This window comes from Lissotriton vulgaris, chromosome 4_2 (assembly GCF_964263255.1).
Source record: "Lissotriton vulgaris chromosome 4_2, aLisVul1.2, whole genome shotgun sequence".
NCBI classification, from domain to species: domain Eukaryota; kingdom Metazoa; phylum Chordata; class Amphibia; order Caudata; family Salamandridae; genus Lissotriton; species Lissotriton vulgaris.
Window position 1 is genome coordinate 6,704,027 of NC_141692.1, and position 17,952 is coordinate 6,721,978.

Here is a 17,952-nt window from a genome sequence, read left to right on the forward strand (position 1 = left end):
CAATTGTTGAAGCCTTCTCCGGGCCGCTCTCACTGCGACCCGGAAGTCAGGGAACCTTGTCTGGGACGTGGGCGGGGCCTGTTTAACCCTTTCGCTGCTGATGACGAGCTCAGCTCGTCATCACCCACGGGTGTCGTGTGCTGATGACGAGCTGAGCTCGTCATGGTGCCAGCCAAATGGCAAAATCCAGCACAGCGCAAAAATCCCCGCAGCAGCCATGTGGTTAAGAAGCGCAGCTCTGGCAGATGTTGTCAAGTTTGATCGTTTTCATTGTATTGAATGGCCAAAAGAACTACGGGGACTTCTTGTAAAGTTAAAGCTGGAACACCTATGGGGCACTAATGATGTGGCTAGTTTTCCTTCGAAAGCAAAATTGAAAGAACTATATTGGGAGATGGTGTATTTAACAATGTTCTGTAAAGGATCCCAATCAAAATTGTCTACTCGTTTTCTTGATATAAAAATGTACCCGTCATGCGAAACATATTGGGATATAATTGAACGACCACATGACAGGAAACTATACTTCCAATTTCGTATAGGAACATTACCAGTGAATGCTTTTAAGAAACACTGGTCTCCAATGTGGGATGAACATTGCTATTATTGTAAGGATCAAATAGAGCACATTTCCCATTTGCTGTTCTGTTGCCCATTGTATGCCAGCCCTAGGCGGAAATGGCTAAAGCCAGTGTGCTCAAATATTGGTACCTGTAGTCAATCGATAGCCCTCAGAATACTAGAATCCGATTGTTCTACACCATTTGTAGTTGCTGTAGCTAAATTTCTTGCTTGGGCATGGGCAATCCGCACTCGCACTTTAATGTCAAATACAATAACAACATGAAATATGGCTGCTATTATCTAATCATTCCGTTGTATGAATTGTCTTTTTAAAAAATAACTTTTATGAATATTGGAAAAACTTTTTTTGTATTTTTAACATGTATAGCATTCGACTGTCAATGTTTAATATGTGTTTTAGAAAGTATTTTTAGCTGTAGTATTTATTGTAATAGGGTTAGGAAGGATGCTTTTATGACAAATGTCGAATAAAGCTTTGAAATTTGAATTTAAAATTTGAATTTGTTTAAGAAGCGGAAGAACATTGCGGCCAGAAGACCGAGGCGGGAGCCCACCCCACGCTCAGAGGTGCCGAGAAGAAGTCTGGAGCCTTCCAGGCTCCACATTCGTCCCAGGTCCCAGGAGGGGGCCCGGGTAAAGAGACACCATAGTCAGACAGAAGCCCAACCCGCCTGCGTTGATGCAGCAAGATGCAAGGCGGGGTTCCTCTGAGCACTAGGGAGCCCCACGCACTGCAGCATTGAAACCTTCCCCCATAGCCCAGTGAGTAGGGCCTTCTCTGTGATGTGAGCTTGTTCGGGGCACATGTGCCAGTGCGGTCCATTGGGGGCATTATTTGTTTAAAGCTCCCATGCGGTCCAAGAGGTCCAAGAGGGGCTGTTCGAGGTAAGGGCCCCAGTGGGGGTCCCGAGGTTCAGAAGGGTCCGTACCTTTACATGTTGGGTATTTTTACAGCTGCCCACCTACTATGGCGCAGCTGCACCTATGGGAGCAAGTTTTGGGCTAAAGAGTCCTGGAGTGGGGCTTAAGAGGGCATATATACCTCCAGTGCCATGCCGCCAACATTTGGGGGCAATTGTATTTAGGGGGCCTGGAAGACACAGTGATGCCAAACCCCTGTACTTTGGTTATTTAAAGCTGCCCAAACTAGCGTGGGCAGCTGCACCTTTTTGTGCAAATTTGTCAAAGGGCACATTTGTTTGCCCATGCCCACGTTCAGATTTAAAGCTGTGCAGCACTTAGTGCCAGCTGCTATGTTTAGGTTTGCGATGTGTGCACGCTTGACTTCCACTGCATTGGCAGCGCACACTGACTTTTGAACATAGGGCATTTGACCGCCTTTTGAGATGGCCAGGGGGACTGTTAGGTGCAGGGCGCCAAGCCCTAATGTGTTTTATGTGGTGCTAGGAAATGTGATTCATGTAGTATGATTTACGCACCCTCTAAATGTGGGTTTTATGATTATGAGGTTGTTTGCGTATTATTGTTTATGCTAGTGAGATTAAGTTCAACTGGGATTATTTCCTAATGTGCGTTATGCTTAGGAGGTTAGGGTCTAATGCATTTAAACTTGTGAGATTATTGCATAATGGGGGTATAATAGTGGGGTTGGCGCAGAATGTAATTTGCGCCTAATGTGATATTGTGCATAATGTAGTTTATGATACAGGTTGATGCTAATTACAGTGGTTACCAGTGATTACTGGTTGTACGTATATGATCTGCTTTACTTTTACAAAGTTTGCTCTGTGATGGTTCTGACAGTTGTCCAGTGGGCCCTGTCTGGTGTATATAGTCCCTTGTAGATATGACCTAGTGCCATGTGGCACAATGTATATCATGTGAGTACTACTCTATTGTTTTATGAGAATACAAAGGCTATTTTTGATATAACCTTGTGGGGAGTCCCTTTTGTAGTGTTCCTGGGATGTTGTTGCTGTGGGCATGTGCAAATGCTTTACACATGGCCTCCAGGATAAGCCTGACTGCTCTTGCCAAGCCACCAAGAGGGTGAGCACGGGTTATCTTTGGCGTTTAACTCCCTTTCCCTGACAAGATCTCTGCCTGGCTTTGGCACAAGCCTTAGCCGACCAGAGATCCCATTTCGAACACACCCTCAAATCCAAAATGGGCGCGAGAATGCATTTTACACTAAGAAATTGCATAAATAGTAGGAAGTGAGAGTGGCTGCTCAAGCTGGCTTAATGTGCTCTAGCGGTAGGATTCCCCTTCACCCCTATTACTCATAATAACATGAGCAGGAGTAATCACAGCATTTTTGTTAATTTGATATCAAAAGATTATGTGGAAATTTCAAAATTACTCTAATTACTCCAAAGTAGGTGAAATTCCTCCAAGGCCTAAAAATACGCACAGACGGGTCATCAAAAAAAATAACGCCATGCCAAAATATTGTGTCCAAAATATTATGATATGGACATATTGTCAATAAGGATATCCTTGTCATAAATATTTTCCAACCCCATCTTCGCTTTCATTTCAGACCGAATAATTACGTATCAACCGTCTGAATAGAATCCGGCCAGCTTCCAATGGGCTTAAAGAGTTTGTCGGCAATTCGGAACCTGCTCGTAGTCCCAAAGGTTGGTTTGCATTCCAGCCTGTCTGACATTGAAACCATGAAGAAAAACATGTTTGGGGGCCCACAGCAGGGCCCCCTTGTGTTGTGTGTATGGCCTCCAGTTGGGGCCTAAAGGGGCACCTGTGGTTCCCCCCTTTTGATCCCTGCACCCCGTGGCAGGCAGCTTGAGGTGCCAGACACAGGGTGCAGGGATGAACACCTCCCTTTTCCCTATGGAAGCATGTATTGCTGCCGGTTTACTACTGTAATGCATGCTCCTATAGTGAAATTTCAGAATGCGAGTGAACAGTGTTCGTTCACTTCCTAATGAGGCGGGAGGGACCGTCAACCGGAGGTCGGACCGACCTGTTTACAAGATGGTGTCGGGTGGACACAAGTCCGACCGACATTGTAATCTTCCCAATAGTAGTTTAAAATATAATTTTTGTTATGTATTTTTGAATATATTTTAAATGTATGTGATGTGAAATTTTTGTATAATTTTTATTTATGTTTTTTAATATTTTTGTTACATTATTAGGGTCCAATTCCCATGTTGTTCAAAAAACCTCCGAATCGGATTTGTTTTTTCCAGATCTGATTCGTAGCCCATGTTTACGTCTGAATCGTACACAGGTCTGAACGACTAAGTACGATGCAAAGAACGTGTAAGAGCGTAGCAAATCGTTTTCAGACCCAAACTGCCTCACTCGTAACCAAATTGTGCGGCGCAAAGGATCCAATTACTGACCGACCGAGTACAATGCACGATTCAAACAGCCGCTCTGCCTCAGTCTCAGCGAGATGAAACAGCTGTCGGAAGATTACTTCCTTGGGCTGTAGCAGGCCCCCATTCATCCGGGGCCTTCCGAATCTGTCAAGGGGGGTGCCCATGGTTCCGTCCGAATAGAAGCATGCACAGTGTGGCGGTCACCAAGGTGTGTACGCTTTTCCCCTCCCACCCTTTTTTTTCTATGGGAACCTGTGTACGCTTGTGTACGCAGCTTCCATTGAGTTCAAATGAAGTCTGAGGGAACCGAGTCCATATGCAAAAAGACGCATCAATCTCGCTTGTTCGGACTCCTTGGGGCATGTTTCATCCTGCTAGCCCTCCGGATCTGAGCCGTACAATCCAAATGAGATCCCAATCGGGCCCTTCAGTAGTTATGTTTATAGGGGTATAGGCTGGAAAGTAATTTAATTATAATACATTAATGATTATTTGTATCTACTAACATATATTTAATTGAAATGTAATAATGTTAATAGTGCTATTAATTTTTTAATGCAAATTTCATGAGCAGGTTGTGGGGCTTATAGGGGTAAAGGTTGGGAAGTAATATGTTTCTAATTAAATAAGGGTAATCAGACAAAATATCAAAATTAAAATATCGATATACAATAATATCGATGTTTTAATATCGATGGCATAGTATATCGATGTGACATAATATCGATAGACAGAATATCGATATTAAGGTATGTATGTTAGTAATATCGACATTTTGTTGTTTAGTGTTATGTATTTTATTATGTTGTTTATATGTTTGCTAAATATGTTTAGAAATGTATGTTTGAAAATTAGTAATTTTGTTTACAATTTGCGTTTTAGTATTAGAGCGGGTTGTGGGTTTATAGGGGAATAGGGTGGGTAGTAATTTAATAATTATTAATTAATTAATACATGTTTGTAAATATATTTAATTAATAAATAATTGGTAATTAATTAAGACTAATTAGTTAATTACATTAATAAGATTTAATGTGCTAATATATTTAATTTAGTGTTATTGTTAATGAATAATTAATTGGTAATTAATTAATATTAATTAGTTAATTAAATTAATTATATTTAATGTGCTAAGATATTTAATTTATTCTTAATGTTAAATAATAATTAATTGTTAATTATTTATTATTAATTAGTTAATTAAATTAATTAGATTTATTGTGGTTTTATATTTAATTTAGTGTTTTTGTTAATTAATAATTAATTTGTAATTACATAATATTAAGTAGTAAATTACATTAATTATAGTTAAAGTGTTAATATTTTTAATTTATAATTTATTTTTTGTTAATTAATAATTAATTGGTAATTAATAATTATTAAGTGATTAAATGATGTAATTTAGTTATGTGTAGTGGGTTGTGTGTTTATAGGGGAATAGGGTGTTATATAATTACATGTAATTAATTAAAGAGATTGTATTTATTTATTGGTATTTATTGTTAATTAATTGGTAATTAATAAGTGTTAATTAGTTCATTTATACTTAAATCAATTTAATAATATTTATTGTTATTAATTGATTCATTGAAACTTTTATTAATTGTGGTTTTTTTTAATGTTTAGTGTGTTGTGTGTTACGGGGGAGTAGTGTGGGAAGTAATTGAAACCCTACGCAATCCAACGCTTTCCCTACTGTTGCACCCTCTGGAGTGGGAATAGTAAATTTTACCCCTACGCTATCCAACGCATTCCCTATTGTTGCACCCTCTGGAGTGGGAATAGTAATTTTTACCCCTACGCTATCCAACACTTTCTCTACTGTTGCACCCTCTGGAGTGGGAATAGTAATTTTAACCCCTACGCTATCCAACACTTTCCCTACTGTTGCACTCTCTGGAGTGGGAATAGTAATTTTTACCCCTACGCTATCCAATGCTTACCCTACTGTTGCACCCTCTGGAGTGGGAATAGTAATTTTTACCCCTACGCTATCCAATGCTTTTCCTACTGTTGCACCCTCTGGGTGGGAATAGTAATTTTTACCCCTACGCTATCCAACGCTTTCCCTACTGTTGCATCCTCTGGAGTGGGAATAGTAATTTAAACCCATACGCTATCCAACGTTTTCCCTACTGTTGCACCCTCTGGAGGGGGAATAGTAATTTAAATCCCTACGCTATCCAACGCTTTCCCTACTGTTGCACTCTCTGGAGTGGGAATAGCAATTTTTACCCCTAGAGCTATCCAATGCTTTCCCTACTGTTGCACTGTCTGGAGTGGGAATAGCAATTTAAAGCCCTACACTATCCAATGCTTTCCCTACTGTTGCACTCTCTGGAGTGGGAATAGTAATTTAAACCCCTACGCTATCCAACGTTTTTCTACTGTTGTAATATGTGGAGTAAGTATATTTATAAATGTATATGTAGAATTTAAATTTATTTTAAATGTATATGTATTAGTTATAATTTTTTACATATGTTTTAATGTTTTTATTTAATATTTGTACACTTATATGTATTTTTAAATTAATTTTCAATTATTATTAATACATTTAAAAAAACAATATTTTTAATTTCGATATTTTTGTACAACAATATTATTTTTTCGATATTTTTGTACTTACCATTATGTAGATATAACTTCGATATTTTTGATTTCAATATTTTTGTGTCAATATTTTTGTATGGGGATATTCTGTCTGTCGATATTATGTCATAGATTCTTAAATAATAATGTGTTATTAAATAATATAACATCATTAAATGATAATGAATTATATTAATTGTATAATTATTTTTCTTTTTATGTGCGGTTTTTGGGGTTTATAATGGGCAAATATGAGAAGTAATGTGTTTTTCATGAATTAATAATTAGTTGTTAAGCGCTGTTTGTCAGCTTTTTTGGAGTAAATGTTGTGAAATAATTTATTTGTAATATAATTCATAATGAGTTGTTAATTTATATTAATGAATTGAAAATTAACTATGTTAATTGTGTAGTCAAATTTTATTTAGGTGAGTGTTGTGTGGTTTGATGGGGTAAAGGGTGGAGAGTAAATTCATTTAAATTAATTAATAATTATTGTGTAAATACTATTTAGTAATTGTGGTGTGTTCTTAGGTGATTTTACCATGTGAAAAAAACGTCTGCTGGGATATCATGAATCATGTTTTTAGAAAAAACTATTTTCTCACGCTTTTCCCACAGAGGTTTGGAAGGTGGTCTATAAGCTAAACTGAGCGCATATTTTCTGTGAATTCACATTATCTTTCTCAATCATGTGAGAATGAAGTCTGACATTCCCAATAAAACATGTACATCCAACAAGGACAGCGACTGTCAGTTGATTCCTTTGTGTTCTACTGCAGCTTCCCAGAGTGTTCTAAAGAACAACTAGCGCGCTAACAGTCCTACTTATGACAAACGTATGGCACACATGAAGCCATCTTGATTGGAATCAAGTGGTAACTCTTAAAAAATTTAATTTAAAAAGGAACACAATGAGGAGGCTCATTTTGCCATAGACAGTATGATTTGTGCTGCAGAAAGAATAATTAGGGCACATTTTGAGTGACTTCTCAAATCCTCTTCTATTTCATTAAAAAATTCTGACATGCAGACCAAAACATGCACTTTCAATACCAGCAGCAGATTTCCCTGGTGAGCAGTAGCGTTACTACAGTGATCTAATAAGCAACTTGAGTGGTAACATTCAGATTTAGGGCAAATGTGTGACATATTTTAATAGCTTCTTGATGGAATTAAAGTAAACAACTGAAAGCATTTCCTACAGAGGAGACTGCAGTAAATGAGGACATTAGGACATTTCATAACAAATAAGTCTCCTAAGATGGTCACCAGAGACAAAAGAGCACCATTTTAGCACAAATATCACCCAGATGTAGCCCACATGTAGCCTAATGACAGAAGTGTGCAAAACACTTTTTATTTTTAGTTTTTTGCAGTTTTATATAGTGCAGACTAGTCAGGTATTGAAGTGCTTTATATGAGCATTGGTTACATCACACAAGAACAAATTCATTTTGGTTGTAGACATGGGGAGATTAAGTGATTTGACCAGAATCACAGAATGTCAAGCTGAAGCAGAAACTCCAACCTGGTTCCCCAGTTGCAAAGTCTGCAGCTCTGGAAGTAACACCACATCCTCTCCCCTTAGTGCAACATTTAATCAGGTGGTCAATAGGATAAAAAAACATAAAGATAACAAGGAATTTAAAAGTGCTTTGTCGCTATTTGAAAACTCAGAAAATATGTCCTCATTTTAGTTCTTTAGAGCACTAACCATTATTTTGATGCAAGTAAGACCCTCTCATATATGTAATTTTTAAAGGAAATGCTCTAGGAATTACAGTTTTGATTACATGAAGATGACATCAGGCGTTCCACACTTTTGTAATAAACATAGCATGTTACCAATCTAGTTGTTCAATAGGAAACTGTTGAGAGGCAGAGGCCAGGGGCACGGACTCTGAAAATCGAAGGCAGGTAGGAGGGTGCAGAGGCAACAATTTGATCACACTGGGCAGGAAGGAAGGGCAGTGGCAGCACAACAGACTATGGAGGGCAGTGGAAAGTGTGGGCAGGGGCAACAAACCAACAGTACAGGACTGGCAAGAGAGGATGTGGCAATATAATAGATCACTGAGGGCAGAAGGAAAAGGCAGTGGTAGTACAACCATACATGCCAACAGACCTGATTCAGCCAGGAAAGGTCCAATGTTTTTAAGCACAAATGGGCTTTACAATCTCCTCTTTTTCAATGTAAGTCAAAGGGGACAATCAATACCCCAGTTTTTTTTTCAAAATATCCCTCTTACCAAGTTCAAAATGTTAGCAAGTATGGTACATTGGATAATGGAGGGCAGGAGAAATTGGGTTAGGGACAAGGACTCAGATAACAGAGGACAGGAGGAACATGGAGAGGTGCACCAAACTGACCCTACAGGGCAGGCATCAGGGTTTGCAGCAGCACAATACACCACAGAGGGCATGCAGGATGGGAGTGCAGCACAACAATCCATAGAAAGCAATAGGGAGGGGACAGGGTCATGCACATGGACAACAGAGAACAGAGAGGAAAGAGGCAGTGGTAGCTAGCTGACCACAACTGACAGACAGGAGAGAAAGCTGCAGCATAACGGACCATAAATGGCAGGAGGGACAGATCAGGAGTATTACAATGGAACAAACAAGCCAGGAGGGAGGGAATAGGGGTCTGCACATGGAAACAGAGGGCTGGGGACAAGGGGGCAGGGCAGGAGAAGCAAGATGACTATGAAAGTCAGGCAGGATGGGCACTAGAAGCAAGACACACCATGGAGAGCAACCGTGAGACTATAATGGCATACACACGGACCATGGAAGGAAGGTGGGAGAGGGTTAGGGGCAGCTAGCTGACCACACAGGGAAGGTGGGAGGGACCGTGGCAGCACAGAAGACATGCATGGCAAGCGGACGGGTTAGTGGCAGCACAATGGCTATGATGGGCAAGAAGGAGGGTACAGGGGCATGCACAAAGGACCATGGAGGATAGAAAGGAGGGTCAGGACCTGGGCACAGATAAGAGAGTTCAGGGAAAGGGCCTCACAACAGACCATGTAGGGAAGGCAGGAGGAGCAGTTGCAGCACAACAGACCAGGGAGGGCAGAAGGGTGTTTTCAATTACATGTCCCAGAATCTCCAGTTTCCGCAGGAGCCGATGACTGATCCTCAATTCTCAAACTCTGTTACCAATGTTGTATAAACTCTGGCAAAAAAGAGGGGGAAAAGGGGAATTGGAAAGAAAGAGACACGCCACGTCTTCTTCTTGCTGGAAGGCACTGCTTCTGTTCGGGTGCGTGCTTCCTGCAAGAGAAATTTCTTAGAAATTTCTATAATACTCTCTCATTGACATTTAATAATCAATCCTTTACTGATTTTACCTGTTCAGACAATGTGGCTATCAGATCTCTAGTGTTATGTTCTATTTGGTGTCACTCTTCTGTGAAATACACCTGACTGATAAAATGTCAACAAGATATTAGTGACTTAACATGCCATCTAACCTTCCTCTTTAACGTACTTGCTCTGGTCTTACTCCATTACCTATTTTATGATTTTTAAAATATTTTCTGTTTCCTTTTCTTCTTTAGAGCAAGCATTGCAGAAGGAAGAATTGCAGCCTCAAGAAGATAAGTCTCTCCATGGGGCTAGAATGGTTGGTAAGTATTCATATATACAATTAAGTTTTTCACTGAATAGAATTGAATGAATTGTTCAGCATTATGAGCATTGCTATGAAATTGGTTTGTTTTTTCGTTATTTGCGTTATTTCACCATTCAAAGATGGCGCTTAAAATTGTGTTATTGTCCGCTTTTACTTTCAATTGTTTATGCCTTATTTTACTTCCGCCTTGCCGTCGCCAGCTGACACTGACGAAGGCAAGTGCTGAAACGCATCTGTTCTATTTGATTGTGCGCAAATAAACCAAATCTGGTTTATACTGCTGTGAGTGCTGATTTATTGCCGGTTTCCAGCCTGCGGAGCGTGAATATATATATAGGTAGTTATAGTTAGGATTGTTTTCTATAGGAAATCCGCAACATTCTATTGAGAATAACTTTGGCACCGGTTGAGGAATCTGCCTGTAATTTACCCTAAATTTGCCTCGCTGCGCTCCGCTCCTTCCCTGAAAGCTTGGGGGGGATTCGTCAAGCGGGGGCCGAGATAAAAGGGGGTCCCAAAACGTGTTTTCCCCATGTTAATTTCCATAGGGCGGTTGGACTCACTTTTAGCCTGAACGGCTGAATGGATTTCCACAAACCTTGGCAAAGTTGTAGGGACTGGTAGCCCGATGTGCCTTTGATATGTCTCAAGATATGTGCTCCAGTGGATTTTGAGTAATTTAGGTTAAAAAAATATATATATCTGGGCGGAGCCTAACCACACATCTGATCTGATTGGCAGTCAGCACTTCATCCAAGAAGTGTTGGCAGCCATCTTGGGACCAATATACATGATAGCACCTCATTAAAAAGCATTGTAGTTAATAGAGGGTTTTAGGACTTTATTTACATTATAAATCATTTGTTGATAGTATCATACTCATTTTAGGAATTGTGGTGTGTTCTAAGGTGATTTCACCATGTGAAAAAGCCTTCTGCTGTGATATCATGAATCATGTTTGAAAGAAAACTAATATCTCATGATTTTCCCACAGTGGTTTGGAAGGGGATCTATAAGCTAAACTGAAAGCATATTTTCTGTAAATTCACATTATCTTTCTCAGTCATGTGAGAATGAAGTCTGACATTCTCAGTAAAACATGTACATCCAACAAGGACAGAGACTGTCAGTTGATTCCTTTGTGTTCTACTGCAGCCTCCTAGAGTGTTCTAAAGAACAACTAGAGCGCTAACAGTCCTACTTATTACAAAGGTATAGCACACCTGAAGCCATCGTGATGGGAATAAAGTGGTAACTCTTAAAACATTTAATTTAAAAAGGAACAAAATGAGGGGGTATATTTTGCCATAGAAAGTATGATTAGTGCTGCAGGAAGAAAAATTAGGGCACATTTTGAGTGACTTCTCAAATCCTCTTCTATTTCATTAAAGAAATTCTGACATGCAGACTGAAACATGCACTTTGAATACCAGCAGCAGACTTCCCTGGTGAGCAGTAGCTTTACTACAGTGATCTAATGAGCAACTAGAGTGCTAACATTCAGAATTTATGGCAAATGTGTGACACATCTGAATGCCTTCTTGATGGAACCAAAGTAAACACGCATTGAAAATGCAATAGATCTCGCCCTCGTTTAAGCTGAAGCCATTCTGTTTGTAATGAGGTGGCTTTTTAGCTTGGCTTTTATTAGTGTATTTTGAACTTTCATGTAAATAACATGCATCTGTATGCATATATGTATATGTATGCATGCATTTATATTTGTATTTATATGTAAATGTAAATGTATTGGCATTTATATAGCGCACTACTTACCCGTAGGGTCCCAAGGCGCTTCGACCGCTGCGAAACCCTTCCTGGCTTCCCTGAGAGATGGTCCCTTAATGGGTATCTCCAGGGTGAGACCAGGCATCCCCGGCGGTCTGGTGGGGCCGTTAGTGAAGATGAGGCAAGCTAATGCCCAGAGTTGCCGAGTGTGATTGCTGATCAGAGTGGGCACCGAGGCGAGAGAATTATCGAGTCCGCTGACCCTGGTCCAGAAACCTGCCACGCCGGGAATCGAACCCTGGTCCAGGGCCGTCCTCTGCTCTCGGGTCTGCCGCCTCTAACCAGTGAGCCACACTACTTCACTAGATATACAGATTATATATGTTTATATATGTATGCATATATATTACCTACTGGCGGTCGCCAGTAGGTATATATAGTTAGGATTTTTTTCCTATGGGATTTTTGAAAATTCTATGTCGAATAACTTTGGGGTTGTGGACGGAATTGGCTGAAATTTTCAGGAAAATGGCACATTTTGTTTTTGAGCAGCCCTTGAAAATTTGGGGGGGTTTCGTCAAGGGGGGGCCGAGAAAAAAGGGGGGTCCCAAAACATGTTTTTAACATTGAGTTTTCCATAGGGCGGTTGGACTCACTTTTAGCTCGAACGGCTGAATGGATTTACACGAAACTTGGCAAAATTGTAGATATGGTTTGTCCGACATTTGTTTGCTATGTCTCAATATATGTGCTCCAGTGGGTTTTGAGAAATTAACGTTTTAAAAAACAGATATATCTGTGACAGCACTCCGGTTAGCGCCCCGGTTCACGTACCTGACGCGTAACGGAACTTCGCGAAGCAAAGCTGATTGGCTTTCCGGTGTCTGTAAACATTCTAAACAGTCAAGAGTGGCTGCCATCTTGTGTCTCGGTAGGATCGAGATACAAGAGGTGGGAAAAACAAAGTGGGAAATGAGCATAAGGGGGCAGAGTACATCCTCCCTGACCCCCTAGTTTTGATGAGGGGGCTTTAAAAGGGCCTCGCGGGGTTAAAAAATAACAATTTTTATATAGTTTTTTTTGCGGGGGGAGCGCTCGGTACGCGTACCAGGAAGCGGTCCGGAAAGCGTAATATTGGGAAAATAGGATGAAAGAATGTTCAAATATTGTATGTTTATTGATTGTTATTTTTTTTTTATTTATTTTATTTAAGTACCAACATGTGGGTACAAATGCAGAGTCTAAAAATATAAATACATTGTTTCCTTTGTAGATATCTTGCAGGTTGTTTCAGAAGTTATTGAGGTATATGGAATTCATAGCGTAGTCTGTCAGGAAAGCAGAAACACCATGGAGGCAGGAGATGATAAAGAGATGTTAAATACACATTGGAGATGATATAGTGGAAGAAAGGAAGTAACTATGAGCAAACTTAAAGTTGCACCATATATTTAAAGTCTGATTTTACATTAAAATCTATTTGCTACTAGTTTAAAAAATACATATAAAAATGAATATTGTCTCAAACTATTTTTGAATTATTATATATAAATGTATTATTCTGATTTATTTTCAAAATTAAAAAGAACTTCTAATAATTCTTGGTCAGATTTTGACTCATTTTCAATTAAGAAATCCACAGCTTCAACACATTGCAGAAGTTCTATGTCCATTGATTAATCAAAGAATTCTGAATCATTTTCTGTGTCTTGGTTGCATTCTGCAACAATTTCCTTGTTATTTTTCTGCTCTCCTTCCATTTTGTATGCTGTAAAATGAATTTAAAAAAAATATATCAGTACAGATAGGGCACTGTTGGGTTTAAGTACAGACAGGTAGTTTGGTTTTTTAAACAGTGATTTTTTCGTTGGGCAGTGTATGGTATCAAACTGGAAGTAGAAATATCAAAATATTTATGAAATAAACTCTAAGTCAAGTCTTAATTATACAAGACAAGTCTAACTCCATCCATAACTAAAACAGAGAAGTCTATTTTATTCTATAAGTATTACAGAGGGATAGTATATAACTATCAGAAAATGTTTTCCTAATTAACTTACAGTACAGAACATATTTCAGTTTTTCAAATAACATCTTACCTTTCAAATAGAACTTTAAGTTATCAGTTGAAATGTACTTGATATGTACTTCAAGAAGTAGTAGTCAAAATGGCTGTGTTTCTCTCTCCTTCTTTATATATATTCAGGTACATAACCAATCAATTGTCATGAAATAATAGAAGTAGCATTTTGATTGGTTGTCAATTCTAACACTTCATAAGTGTTTTGGTTAGGTAATTTACCTCAGGATATTTAATCAGGCTTACAGCATAATTTTCACAATGAAATTCCATCAAATTTGGGTAAATGGTAGGGACTGCTATGTAGTAGGGGCTATTCTATATTTGATGAAAGTGTCTGTAGTGGTTTTTCTGTAAATTACTTTCCCACCTTTTTTTATCGAGCGCTTACCAGTGCGCTCCCCGATACGCGAACCGGCAGCGTTACGGGAGTCCTCCATTTTGAGTATTGGTAGAATTGAGACACAAAGGAGGACAAACAATGTTCGGAATGGGTAGAAGGGGGCACGGTAGACACTTTGTGACCCTCTAGGTTTTCGGAGGGAGAATTAAGATGCTGATACATGCAAAAATAAAGAAAAAAAAATTTAAAAAAATTTGCGGGGGAGCGCCCGGTACGAGCACCAGTAAGCGAACTGAGGAGCGTACTTTGGAGAAAAAAAAATACATTTTACAGCTTTTGATATTTGCTATTAAAAAACCATTGAAATTCACTGAAAAAACCATAGGTTATAGACCATATATAGTTAGGAATTAGCATTTACAAAACCTTGAAAATTCACTGAAAAAACCAAAGGTTATAGACCATATATAGTTAGGGATTAGCATTTTGAAAACCTTATTTTACTCGCACAAAACCATTGAAATTCGCATATAAAGTTACATGCACTAACTATATATCGCGCACCCGCAATCCACTGCTGATGATGTCACATATTACATCATTCATGACATGGTCAGTGACATCACTGATGACATCACTGATGACAACTCAAATGACATCACTGACAACATCACTAATGACAAATAAAATGACATCAATGATGACATCATCCAGTGACTGTATGTTTCTGTAAAGTTAAAATAAGTCTTACATATTGAAGAATGAGTGGATGTTTAAGTGTCTGGATGAAGGATTTAGTAGATGCATGACAGACTGTATGAGAGAGTGTTTAAATGTGTCTCACTGAGTGCATGGGTTAGTGACTAAACTGTCTTAATTTGTGCATCATTATGTCTGTTGTTCTGTAAACTGCTGCATGTGTTGATCAGTAGCTATATGAGTAACTATATGGGTAACTGATTGGTTGCCCAAGTATTTGTATGGGAGAGTGAGTGTGTGTGTGTGGGTGGCTGGGAGGTGTGTGACTCTGTGCATAGATGTGTGAACAGTTGATTCACTAAATGTATGGGTTCAAAACTGCATGTGGAAACAGCTGTATGGGTGGTTGACTGTGTGCATGAGTGTATTGGTGAGTAAATGGATATCTCGGTGCTATATGTCAAAGTAAGTACATATGTAAAACACAGTGCATGTGAGAGTTGAGATATATAAATTACTGTGTATAATAGCTAGTGAATGTGTGAGTGGCTGCATGGATCATTGAAAACTTGTATCAGTGATTGTATAAGAGAGTAAATATGTGTTTGAATAAGTTTCAATAAGTAAGATGTGCATAACTGTATAGTTGAGGAAATGGAGGTGTGATTGATTCTTTGCATGACTGACTAGGTGTATGAGTAACTCTATGGATAAGTGACAATCTGTGAGTGTCTGTTTACACTGAGTGTATCTAAGGTTATATTAGAGTCTGAACAGATTCATCGTATTATCACATGAATGACGTCATCAGTGATGTTGTCAGTGATGTCATTTGAGTTGTCATCAGCCAGTTAACCAATCCATTAAAAAAAAAAAACATCCATTAAGACACTTATTTAAACATTTATTCTTCCATCGACCTTTACATATACATATATAAAACATATTTATTTTTCAGAAAGACACACATTCACTGAATGGTGTCATCAGTGATGTCATGAGTGATGTCACTGACCATGTCATGAGTGATGTAATATGTTACGTCATCAGCAGTGCATTGCAGGCGCGCAAGTTATAGTGAGTCCAACTAACTATAACGTGGGAATTTCAATGGTTTTATGTCAGTAAAATTTCCAGCTAACTATAACTGGTGTCAAACCCATGTTTTTTTCAGTGAATTTAATAGGTTTTTTAAATGCTAATTCCTAACTATAACTGGTGTATGTATATATATATATATTCACTGAAAAAACCATAGGTTATAGACCATATATAGTTAGGAATTAGCATTTACAAAACCTTAATTTACTCGCACAAAACCATAGAAATTCGAATATATAGTTAGTTGCAATAACTATATATCGCGCACCCGCAATCCACTGCTGATGATGTCACATATTACATCATTCATGACATGGTCAGTGACATCACTGATGACATCACTGATGACATCATCCAGTGAGTGTATGTTTCTGCAAAGTTAAAATATGTCTTACATATTGAAGAATGAGTGGATGTATAAGTGTGTGGATGAAGGATTTAGTAGGTGCATGACTGACTGTATGAGAGAATGATTAAATGTGTCTCACTGAGTGCATGGGTTAGTGACTAAACTGTCTTAATTTGTGCATCATTATTTCTGTAGTTCTGTAAACTGCTGCATGTGTTGATCAGTAGCTATATGAGTAACTATATGGGTTATTGATTGGTTGCCCAAATATTTGTATAGGAGAGTGAGTGTGTGTGTGGGGGTGGCTGGGAGGTATGTGACTCTGTGCATAGATGTGTGAGCAGTTGATTTAGTAGATGTATGGGTTCAAAAGTGCATGTATAAACAGCTGTATGGGCGGATGACTGTCTGCATGAGTGTATTGGTGAGTGATTGGATTTCTCAGTGCTACATGTCAAAGTAAGTACATATGTAAAACACAGTACATGTAAGAGTTGACATATATAAATAACTGTGCATAAGAGCCAGTGAATGTGTGAGTGGCTGTATGGATCATTGTGAACTTGTATCAGTGATTGTATAAGAGAGTAAATATGTGTTAGTATATGTTTGATTAAGTAAGGTGTGTATAACTGTATAGTTGAGGAAATGGAGGTGTGATTGATTCTTTGCATGACTGACTAGGTGTGTGAGTAACTCCATGGATGAGTGACAGTCTGTGAGTGTCTGTTTAGACTGATTGTATCTAAGGTTATATTAGAGTCTGAAGAGGTTCATCGTATTATCACATGAATGATATCATCAGTGATGTGATCAGTAATGTCAAATGAGATGTTATCAGTGATGTCATCAGTGATGTCATTTGAGATGTCATCAGTGATGTCATCAGTGATGTCATTTGAGATGTCATCAGTGATGTCATTTGAGATGTCATCAGTGATGTCATTTGAGATGTCATCAGTGATGTCATCAGTGATGTCACTGACCATGTCATGAATGATGTAATATGTGACAACATCAGCAGTGGATTGCGGGTGTGCGATATATAGTTATTGCAACTAACTATATATTCGAATTTCTATGGTTTTGTGCGAGTAAATTAAGGTTTTGTAAATGCTAATTCCTAACTATATATGGTCTATAACCTATGGTTTTTTCAGTGAATTTTCTAGGTTTTGTAAATGCTAATTCCTAACTATATATGGTCTATAACCTATGGTTTTTTCAGTGAATTTCAATGGTTTTTTAATAGCAAATATCAAAAGCTGTCAAATGTCAAGTACGTGATAGGTAAAAACATTTTCGTGTTTATGCACGCTGATGTGCTTTGAACGCTGCCCCCCCTTTCCCCCCCCACTTTTCTCTTATGAGTACTCTCTCTTTGCAGATAGTGAAGGGTAGTTAACGCAGGCCTTTGCCCCCGTTGTAATCCGTCGTGCCTGCTTCTCTCTCCATTTGATTGATTGTTATCCAAGCATTTACTGTTTTAGACTTGGTTCTCTTTGATTCATTCTCTATTTACAA